Raw genomic sequence first — 11,240 nt, forward strand, 5'->3', positions numbered from 1 at the left:
CCCAAAGAGAAATATTTTTAAAAATACTTTTAAAAGAAAACTCAGAGTAAAATTATAAAAGAAGGTCACATAGATCTTTATCCTTTATACCATCCTTTCCTCAATTATGTCTCCAAAATTATAGATTTTATACAACTTTCAGAAGCTATGACAAGTCACTCAATGCTCAGGATAATGAATTAGAAGGAAAGCTAGGGATCTCTTTGAGATTCAGCATACTTTATTATCTTGATTACAATTTTCTTTTAAAAATTTCAGACTAGTGGTTTGGTAATGCATCTTAGAACTTTTCATCCATGGTTGTCTCTATTATCTAGCACAATTTAAAGATATTAAACTATTTTATCTCTGTATGTATTATCAAGGTGCCTTCCTGGGGCAAAACAGTAAACTTCACTCTCCATGTTCTTAGCAGATTTTTCTATGTACTTGATTTTCCTATGCTTCAAGGACATCTTTATGTTCATGAAGCAACAATAAGAAAGTCACTTTTAGAAACTTTTCTAGTTATCCAAAGGAGAGCATTTTTTTTAAAAAAAGGTGAACAAGTACTAGATAGTAGGCACTATAGTAGTCATCTTCATTTGTCTATCTCATAATATTTAATTCTTACTTGACTATTGCATAGTAAACATTCATACCCACATTTTAAAATGTTTTAAAAACTGAAGCTCAGAAGGAATAATTTTCTTCACCTTCCAAAGTTATAACTGGTAACATCAAAATTTGCATACGAGTTTTCTTCTAACTGAAAAACCTATGTTTTTCCAATTTTGATGAGTAAGTTTAAATAGAAAATGATCATGTTTGCTTGTCTGCCAGGAATAAAACATTGAAGAGTTTAAAACATTTTTTCTCTTAGGAGAAAAATGGTATAAGCTTTAAAAAGATTGCTTTTAAAAACTTCACAATTATTACAATTTAGAAAGTATTTAACATATTAAATGGCTAGATATATCACTTTTATGATAGAAAGCATTTCTTCTTCAGCTTCTGCTTCTGAAACTAGTAGATCAGGTAATTCAAATAAGACCCTGGCTAAAGATCCAGATTGAAAAAAGCATCTGTCTCCATACATTCTAATGAAATAAAAATATAGACATAACCATCAGGAATATGCTTGTGGAGTGTCACTAGTATGTCAAGAAGTTCAACAAATTTTTGGAAGATGGAAAGATAATGGAGCATTTCTTGATAAAAACAGGAGAGAACATACTGTATAAGAACTATAAGGCCAAAGTTGCCTAATCTGTTCATGGAAACCCAAAAGCAGCAGGTGTAATGGAGGCTAGGAGTGAGATATAGGTTTGAAAATAGCAAAATTAACTGAAGACATGTGAACAGAAAAACTGGAGTAGATGTCCCTCTATTCTTCCTCATTTCAACTCAGACATAGGCATCAGGATTTTATCTAAGCCTTATACCAATCCTAAATGGCTCCTCTCCAAAGAAATTATCAGGAAAACTACTGCAAATGTTTTCCTGATAATTTCTTTATTTTCCCCATTCTGACATTTAAGGCCCTGCAGCCTGATTTCCAGTACCCTACGGTCTCATTGTGTCTGTCTGATGTCAGTACCGAAACAAAAACAACTATGGATTTTTTTTTTTTTTTAGATCAACTCAAGATTAAATAAAGGGAATTCGGTGATTATAAAATCAATGGAAGTGATGGAGCAGCAAGATCTACAATTGCCTTTCAGAAATGATTTCCAGAGCAGTACAGAAGTGATCCACAAGAGCAATTGCTACTACTGTAGCAAGTGGAACTATGGAAACTATGGAGCTCATGAACTCCCAGATCAAAATACAGGACTCAGTAAAGAGTGCCTGCCCACACTCTGACAAAGAGAAAGCTGGAGATTGGAGATTGGAACATTCCTGCAGAGATACATCTCTGACACCTTTATTGCCAGCTGAAAGGAACAAAATGACAGCAGGAAGATGGGTTTTTTTTCCTCTCTTCTACTTTACAAATATGATACAATTGTATCTAATGCACAGAACCTACTTTACTCCCAAAATCATGGCTGTTGTGGAGTCTAGGGAATATGTAGTTGTTAGATTTTCAGCCAGTGCTAAATAAATCAATAAATAAGACATACTAGCAAGAAGTGAATCCTGATGCTGAGAACAATCAGACTACATCCACCAAACTCTAAGGATAAAAGAAAAAGTCATGCACTGGCAGTCCCATGCCTCATTCCATAGAGAGCTCCTAGTCAGAATACCAATTAAGGTGGAGACCTAAAAGAAAAACACACCTATTTACATAATAGCAAAGAATCCCCCAAACCACCCACTCACCCCTCCACCTAATCGCCATTCCAACCAAAGATCATTACGTATCAGAAGAGAAGCTTTGCGCAGTGGCAGGATCGTAGCCAATGAGGTTTATCCGAGGCGCGATTATTGCTAATTGAAAACTTTTCCCAATACCCCACCGTGACTACTTGCAATACAGTCGGCACTGGCAGTTTTTGACAGTCTCTACGGAGACTGATAATTTTTAAAAAAGCAAAAGAAAAGAAAAGAAAGAAAAGAAAAGAATCAAATCATGAAAGAGAATAATGACCAAAATAAGAAAATAGAAAATTTAACATCAGAGAAAAACAGATCACTAGGGAAGCAGAAGAGAAATTTCTGATAAAAGTATCAACTAGAGTATGTGAATGCATTGTTATGGATTTATATTAATATTGCTAAAATGAAAGAGAAATAACATATTTTAAAGTGTAGGAAAGAAAGCACGGCAGAAAATGTGAATGAGAAGAGACAAAAGAACATTCCAGAGGATACAGCCTCCAAATAGTAGGAGTTTCAGAAAAATGGAGCATCCTCATATGCAGCAGACCTGGAGAGTATCTAATCCAGACTGGAGCAAGAAATACAAGAATAGAAGGAAAAAATTCTGGGAGAAGGGGAATTTTACATGCTAGTATTATGATGCAAAGGGTATAAAGATGCTAGAAATGTTTCTCCTAGAAGCAACCCAAGTATGGTGACATTGTTCCCATAGAAAAGAAACCTAATCCTAGCACATTATTTGACAATAAAGAAACAGCATAAATACTGTTCACTTGCACTTTAAGAGTCAACCTAAAATCATGTAGCTTTTAAATATTGGTTCAAAGGTATAAAATATTATCTATGCCAAATAAAAAATCTACAGGGTGAGTCCAGGCCACAGTCCTCAGCTGACAACTCAGCAAATGCTATTTAGCTGCCAGAACCTCTGAGATAGTAGTCTTAAACCATTGGTTTCAAAAGTTTCATTTATTTGAACAGTTTGTAGCCATTATTACATTTGATCCTGAGACACAAGGGAGGAAAAGCATGGTTGTGATTTCAGAAATGAAATATAAATAGCAACAAATTTAATAATATAAAAGTAAAGCTATAGAAGATAGCTATTTGGAAGCAGAAGGCAGAGAAAGGTAAAGGAAAAAACAGGTACATGTGAGTCTTTATTCCATGAGTCAGAGGGCAAGTGATGCTGCTAGTAGTTAATGGCAAATACAATTTTTTTTAAATGATGTAAACATAGCATTTGAATTAGAGAAGAGATCAATAGACAAAAATAATAATTAAGCCATAAATATTTGAGATCAGAAGGGAAAAAGCTAAGCCAAATTCTCATGTCTCAAAGAAGTCAATGAATATTTATTAAATGCCTTCCCTGTACCAGGCAGTATTCAGGCACTGAGGATGAAATAATGCACATAAAAGAAGCGGAAAACTGATTCTTAAAATGTATCTCATTTCTGTTCACTGTATTAGTCCATTTTCATACTGCTGATAAAGACATACCTGAGACTGGGCAATTTACAATGAAAAGAAGGTTTAATGAAGAACTCACAGATCCACGTGGCTGGGGAAGCCTCACAATCATGGCAGAAGGCAAAGAGAAGCAAGTCACATCTTATGTGGATGACAGCAGGCAAAGAGAGAGCTTGTGCAGGGAAACTCTGCCCTACAAAGCCATCAGATCTCGTGAGAGCCATTCACTATCACAAGAACAGCATAGGAAAGACTCACCCCCAAGATTCAGTCATCTCCCACCAGGTCCCACTCATAACACGTCGGAATTATGGGACATACAAGATGAGATTTGAGTAGGGACACAGAACCAAACCATATCATTCACCCTCTCTCTTTTGCCTAGAATGTTTATCACTTTGATTTTCTGGTGAACTTTCATTCCTCCAACATAAACCCATACTTACAAGCATGGAATCTGATCATTACTGAAGAAATAGAGGTAAAGATATGTAATCTAGTACATAAGGACTAACCACTAGAAAATATCAAAACAGAAATCATAGAATAAGTTTGGCTATGGGTACCAACACTGGTAATGGAGAAATGTGGATAAGGAGACTATGCCTTTTTCTGAAATGTTCTTTCTGTTATCTGATAGGCCACTATGGTGGGAATGGGTGTGTGACCCCTTCAGCAACAAACTTGTTGCCCTTGCTGCTGGAAGTGCTGTTGACAGACTGTCTTTGGCTGCCAGTCTCTTCAGGAATTGCATAAGATGCAGAAATCCATTTCTCCCAAAGTAAAGCAGCTTTCCAGGCAGCTCACATTTAATGACCAACCGATGCTGAAGATGGGCTTGGCCATCTCAACCAAACTTGAAACAGATGACTCTTAAGTTCCATTCTAGCTCCTAAGAACTCTTTGGGGTCAGCAGACATTGTCGTTGGACCTGTGTCATAGCCTGACTTCTCCTCCATTTCTGCTTTCTTCCATTCCTTTTCAAATGGTTCATCCCACAATTTCTCACTTATCAAATTGTTAATTCCACAATTTCTCACTAATACCACAATTTTCTCACTAACAGTAAATACTGCTTGCAAGTATTACATTGATTAATATAAGTTTAAATGCTAGAAAAGAGTCAGTGATGATTTATTCAAAGTTATGCAGAACACAAGGATAATTAGACAGTAAAACAAATAATTCATGTGATAATAAAATTCACTTTCACTTTTTATTGATGTAAGTTCTTCTTTATTTTATTCCACTTTGCTCTTTTCTTAATTTTGAATGTTTGCCAAGGATGGATAGCTTTCTACTCAATATCTAGCCCTGAACATAAAATTTTATGTTGCTTTTGCATATACACAAAATATTGCTAGTTGTTTATTGCCATGTTTCCTTTCTAATGTACAGACACTTCAGTCTCATCAATGCTCATATCATGGCAAGACAGTGTCACTGACTAGCCAAAAAAAAAAAAACACATTTCCATTGATTTCTGTGCATGTTTGTTACTTTCTCACCAAATGATACTAAATTCTATATACTTACCTTATTAAAAAGATAATTATTTCAAGCATGCAAATATAATAATAAATAATGGTAATTTTATTGGTGTAAAAAATGGTAAAATGTCATTAATTTTTAATGCAGATGTATGTCAACAGAGATAATTGCTTGATTTTATCATCTAGAAAACAGCTTACTTTTATTTTTAGAAATGCTGTCAATAAATGCAGTAATTTCTGTGACTTTACTCTTCAAAGATCTTGCTTAAAATACTTAAAGTATGTGCCTCTAAAGCAGAGTCTAGCTCCATTATTTATATAACTCTGATTCTTAAATATTTTGTATAAGGCAAATGGTCAATACATTTTTAAAGAATGTATGAATAAATGAATGAATGAATGAGCTTGCTTCATACAATATTTTATTCAGAAATCTTTATTCATTTAATATTGTATACTGACCTCTTTATATTTTTCCAATCATGTTATAAGTTCTGTATATGTCAGCTTCCTTATGGCCCCTGGGCACTCCAAGTCTCCACTTTTTATTTATTAAAATCACAAATATTTATTAAATACCTATTTGTGCCAAGCAGCATGCCGGATGCTGAGGATATAATAATATACATGAAGTGGGAAAACAGATGCTTTAAATGCTTTTATAGTTTTTCATGCTCTTTTTTCCACCTGGGATGCTTCATTACTTTTATTTTCTAACAAACATCTATTTCTCCAAAATAAAGTCATGTGTAAGTGCATAGAGTCAGACTGCCAGTGTTCAAACTCTGGCTCTGCAGTTACTAGTTATATAACTTTGGATAAGTTTCTAAGCCTGTGAATTTTCCATTTTCTCATATTTAGAATGGTATATAACTCATACAGTTGTCAGAATTAAATGATTAAAATGTATGTAAAAGCCTCAGCTTAGTGCCTGGTACATACTTATTCAATAATCACTAGCTATTATTCCAGCATCACTATGCCCTGCTGTTAGAAAAAGTTAAATCCTGACAACAAATTCCAAATATAACAGCTGCCACCAAAATAGAGTGACTTTAGATATCAGAAAAGTCCTTTTATGGCCATACTGCCCAAAACACCTTCAACTTCATATGGAACCAAAAGAGAGCCCACATAGCCAAGTCAATTCTAAGCAAAAAAGAGCAAAGCTGGAGGCATCACACTACTGGACTTCAAACTATACTACAAGGCTACAGTAATCAAAACAGCATGGTACTAGTACTAAAACAGAGATATAAACCAGTGGTATAGAACAGAGTCAATGCCACAAATTTACAACCATCTGATCTTTGACAAACCTGACAAAAACAAGCAATGGGGAAAGGATTCCCTGTTTAATAAATGGTGTTGGGAAAACTGGCTAGCTATGTGCAGAAAGCAGAAACTGGACCCCTTCCTGACACCTTACACTAAAATTAACTCCAGGTGGATAAAAGACTTAAACATAAGACCTAACACCATAAAAACCTTAGAAGAAAACCTAGGCAAAACCATTCAGGACATAGGCATAAGCAAGGACTTCATGACCAATATTTTATTGGTCATAGGCAAGGACTTCATGACCAAAACACCAAAAGCATTGGCAACAAAAGCCAAAATAGACAAATGGGATCTAATTAAACTCCAGAGCTTCTGCACAGCAAAAGAAACAATCATTACAGTGAACCGGCAACCAACAGAATGGGATAAAATTTTTGCAATCTACCCACCTGACAAAGGACTTATATCCAAAGTCTACAAAGAACTAAAACAGATTTATAAGAAAAAAGAACAAACAAACCCATTCAAAAGTGGACAAAGGACATGAACAGACATTTTTCAAAAGAAGACATATATGAGGCCAACAAACATATGAAAAAGTGCTCATCATCACTGATCATTACAGAAGTGCAAATTAAAACCACATTGAGATACCATCTCACACCAGTTAGAATGGCAATCATTAAAAAATCAGGAGACAACAGATGCTGGAGAGGATGTGGAAAAATAGGAACAGTTTTACGCTGTTGGTGGGAGTGTAAATTAGTTCAAACATTGTGGAAGATGGTGTGGTGATTCCTCAAGGACCTAGAAATAGAAATTCCATTTGACCCAGCAATCCCATTACTGAGTATATATCCAAAGGATAATAAATCATTCTATTATAAGGACACATGCACAAGTATGTTTATTGCAGCACTGTTCACAATAGCAAAGACCTGGAACCAACCCAAATGCCCATCAATGATAGACTGGACAGGGAAAATATGGCACATATGCACCATGGAATGCTATGTAGCCATAAAAAAATGATAAGCTCCTGTCATTTGCAGGGACATGGATGAACCTGGAAACAATCATTCTCGGTAAACTGACACAAGAACAGAAAATCAAACACCGCATGTTTTCACTCAAAGGTGGGTGTTGAACAATGAGAACACATGGACACAGGAAGCAGCAAACCACATTGCCATGTATGTACCTATCCAACACTCACGCATGTTCTTTACATGTACTCCAGAACCTAAAAAGCAACAATATATATATATATATATACACATATATATATATACACATATATATATATACACATATATATATACACATATATATATATACACACACATATATATATATATACTGTTTTATTCACTATTTTTAATAAAAAATTTAAAGGTTCTTTTAAAAATAAAATATTGTCCATGTTGTTGCATGTTGCAGAATTTCCTCCTTTTTAAAGGTTACATAATATTCAATTGTATGTATCAATTATGTCTTCTTTATACATTTATCTGTTAATAAACATTTAGATTATTTCGTTGAATGCATTATGCTAAGTGAAGTAAGCCAGTTACAGGAAGACAAATACTGCATGATCCCACTTATATGAGGTAACTAAGCTACTTAAATTGTTAGAATTTAAGTATTCTACTCTTTAGAATTAGAAATTGTAATTCCACTCTTTAGAATTAGAGTAGAATGTTGGTTACTAGGGGATGGAAGGAGGGGAAAATAAGGAGTTACTCATCAATGGGCATAAAATTTCAGTCAAGAAAGATAAATAAGAAGTGAAGCGGCCGGGCGCGGTGGCTTAAGCCTGTAATCCCAGCACCGTGGGAGGCCGAGGCGGGTGGATCACGAGGTCAAGAGATCGAGACCATCCTGGTCAACATGGTGAAACCCCGTCTCTACTAAAAATACAAAAAATTAGCTGGACATGGTGGCGCGTGCCTGTAATCCCAGCGACTCGGGAGGCTGGGGCAGGAGAATTGCCTGAACCCGGGAGGCGGAGGATGCGGTGAGCCGAGATCGCACCATTGCACTCCAGCCTGGGTAACAAGAGCGAAACTCCATCTCAAAAAAAAAAAAAAAAAGAAGTGAAGCAAGGTGGCAGAATAAAGGACCCCACCAATCATTCCTCCAGCAAGAACACGACATTAACAACTATCTACATAGAAAAAACACCTTCATCAGAACCAAAAATCCAGTAATCACTCATAGTACCTAGTTTTAACTTCATATTCACTAAAAGAGGCATTGGAAGAGATAGATAAAACAGTCCTGAATCACCAATGCCACCCCACCCCTTCCCAGTAGTGGTGGCTTGGTGCAGAGGGCATCTCTAGGTGCTCAGGAAGGGAGAGGACAGCAATTGTGAGGCAGTGAACTCAGTACTGTCCTGTTAAAGCAGAAAGAAAAACCTGGCCTAATCAGCTAATGTCCACCCACAGAGGGAGCGAAAAACAGCCTAAGCCAGAGGGGAATCAAAGATCCCAGTGGTCGGAACTTGAGTGCCTTCAAACCTTGCCACCACGGGCTACAGTACTCTGAATCTCCAAGTAAATTTGAAAAGCAGTATAAGCTATAATGACTGTAACTCTTAGGCATGTTCTGATGTTGAACTGGGCCCATAGACATTAGATTGAGGGGACAGGCAACATACTGAGACACAAGCTGGGGCAGCCAAGGGAGTGCTGGCATCAGCCCTCCTGTAACCTCAGACAGCACAGACCGCAGCTCCAAAATAGATCCCTTCCCTCTGCATGAAGGGAAGAGAATGAAGAGTTGGGAGGACTTTTCCTTGCACATTGGATACCAGCTCAGCCACAGCAGGATTGGGTTAGAGTCGTGAGGCCCCCTATTTCAGGCCCTAGCTCCAGACATTTCTAGACACACCCTGGCCAGATGGGAACCCACATCCTTGAAGGAAAGGACCCAGTCTTGAAAGCATTCATCACCTGCTAACTAAAGAGGCATTGGGCCCTAAATAACCAGCAGTGATGCCCAGGGGCTACATCAAGGGTCTGCGGTGAGCCTCTGAGAGTTGTTGGATTCAGGTAATACTTAGCACATTACCACCTGTGGTGGTAATGTGGCAAAACTCCTTCTGCTTGACATTAGGAGAGGTAAAAGTAAAGGAGACTTTGTCTTGTACCATAGTTAACAGCATGACCACAGTGAAGCAGAGCACCAAGCAAGCTCTTGGGGTTCTCAACTCTAGGACTTGATTCTTGGATGGCATTTCTGTACCTGCCCTGGGGTGAGTCCCAGGCCAGAAAGAATTCACCACAAGCTAACTTAAGAACCCATGGGCCTTAAGGAAACATTGACTGGTAGTCTGGCAGTACTCCTCATGGCCTGGGGTGGTGGTAGCTACAAGGTGAAGCTCTCTGCCTTTGGAAATGGAAGGCAAGAGTGGGAAGAACTGCATCTTGTGGTTTGAGTGCAAGCTTAGCCCAATACAATATAACAAACACCAGGTAGTCTTTTAACATTCTAGACTCTAGTCCTTGACTCCTGGACAGTAACTCTGGACCCAGCTGGAGCCTGGGGCACCTCACCATCCTGAAAGGAAAGACACAGATCTGGCTGGCTTTGCTATCTGCTGATTGTAGAGCCTCAGAGCCTTGAGTGAACACAGGCAGTAGCCAGGAGTGGTTACAGCAGGCCTTGCATGAGACCCAGTGCTGTGATGGCTTCAGGTCTGATCCAGAGCAGTCATAGTGTTGGTGGCCACAGGGGTGCTTATGTCACTCCATTCCAAACTTTAGGTGGCTCAGGACCAAGGGAGAGACGCTGCTTGTTTGGGAAAACGTAAGGGAAGAAAACAAGAACCTCTGCTTGGTAATTCAGAGAATTCTCCCTGATCTTGTCAAAGATTATCAAGGCAGTACCTCTACAAGTCTGCAAGAACCACAATGTGTTATTGGGCTTTGTGTGCCCACCTAAAATAGAGACAGCTTAGATCACAACACCTAAGTCCTTTCAAATATCTGGAAAACCTTCCCAAGAAGGATAGCTACAAATAAGCCCAGGCAGTGAACCCTACAATAAATACCCAACTCTTCAATGTCCAGACTCTGAAGAACATCTACTAGCATAAATACCATACAGGAAAGCATGACCTCACCAGATGAAGTAAATACGGCACTAGGAACCAATTGTGAAGAAAGAGAGATATAAAACCTTTCAGACAGAGAATTCAAAATAGCTATTTTAAGGAAACTCAAAGAAATTCAAGATAACACAGAGAATGAATTTAGAATTCTAGCAGATAAATTTAACAAAGGGATTGAAGTAATGTTTTAAAAATTAAGGTGAAATTCTTGAGCTGAAAAAATGCAACTGACATACTAAAGTGTTCATCGAAGTCCTTTAGTAGTGGAATTAATTAGGCAGAAGAAAGAATTAGTGAACTTTAAGGCAGCCTATTTGAAAATTTTCTCTGACTTCCTATTTGAAAATACACAGTCAGAGGAAACAAAAGAAGAAAGAACAAACAAAGAATGAAGCACAGCTATAGGATATCGAAAATAGGCACCAAAGGACAAATCTGAGTTCCTGGGTGTAAAGAGGAGGAAGAGAAAGAGATAAAGGTAGAGAGTTTATTCAAAAAGATAGTAACAGATAACTTCCCAAACCTAGAGAAAGATATTAATAGCCAACATAAGAAGGTTATAGAACACC

General features: G+C 37.4%; 1 non-coding gene across 1 annotated transcript; it reads left to right on the forward strand.

The window, feature by feature from the left end:
* The first annotated feature begins 2,358 nt into the window (after positions 1-2,358).
* LOC116533361 lies at positions 2,359-2,499 on the forward strand. The gene has a single exon (XR_004261248.1). It is a non-coding gene; the product is annotated as a U4 spliceosomal RNA (small nuclear RNA).
* Positions 2,500-11,240: the final 8,741 nt, after the last annotated feature.

The sequence above is a fragment of the Sapajus apella genome, unplaced genomic scaffold, assembly GCF_009761245.1.
Source record: "Sapajus apella isolate SASKATOON/1434 unplaced genomic scaffold, GSC_monkey_1.0 scaffold81, whole genome shotgun sequence".
Classification (NCBI taxonomy): domain Eukaryota; kingdom Metazoa; phylum Chordata; class Mammalia; order Primates; family Cebidae; genus Sapajus; species Sapajus apella.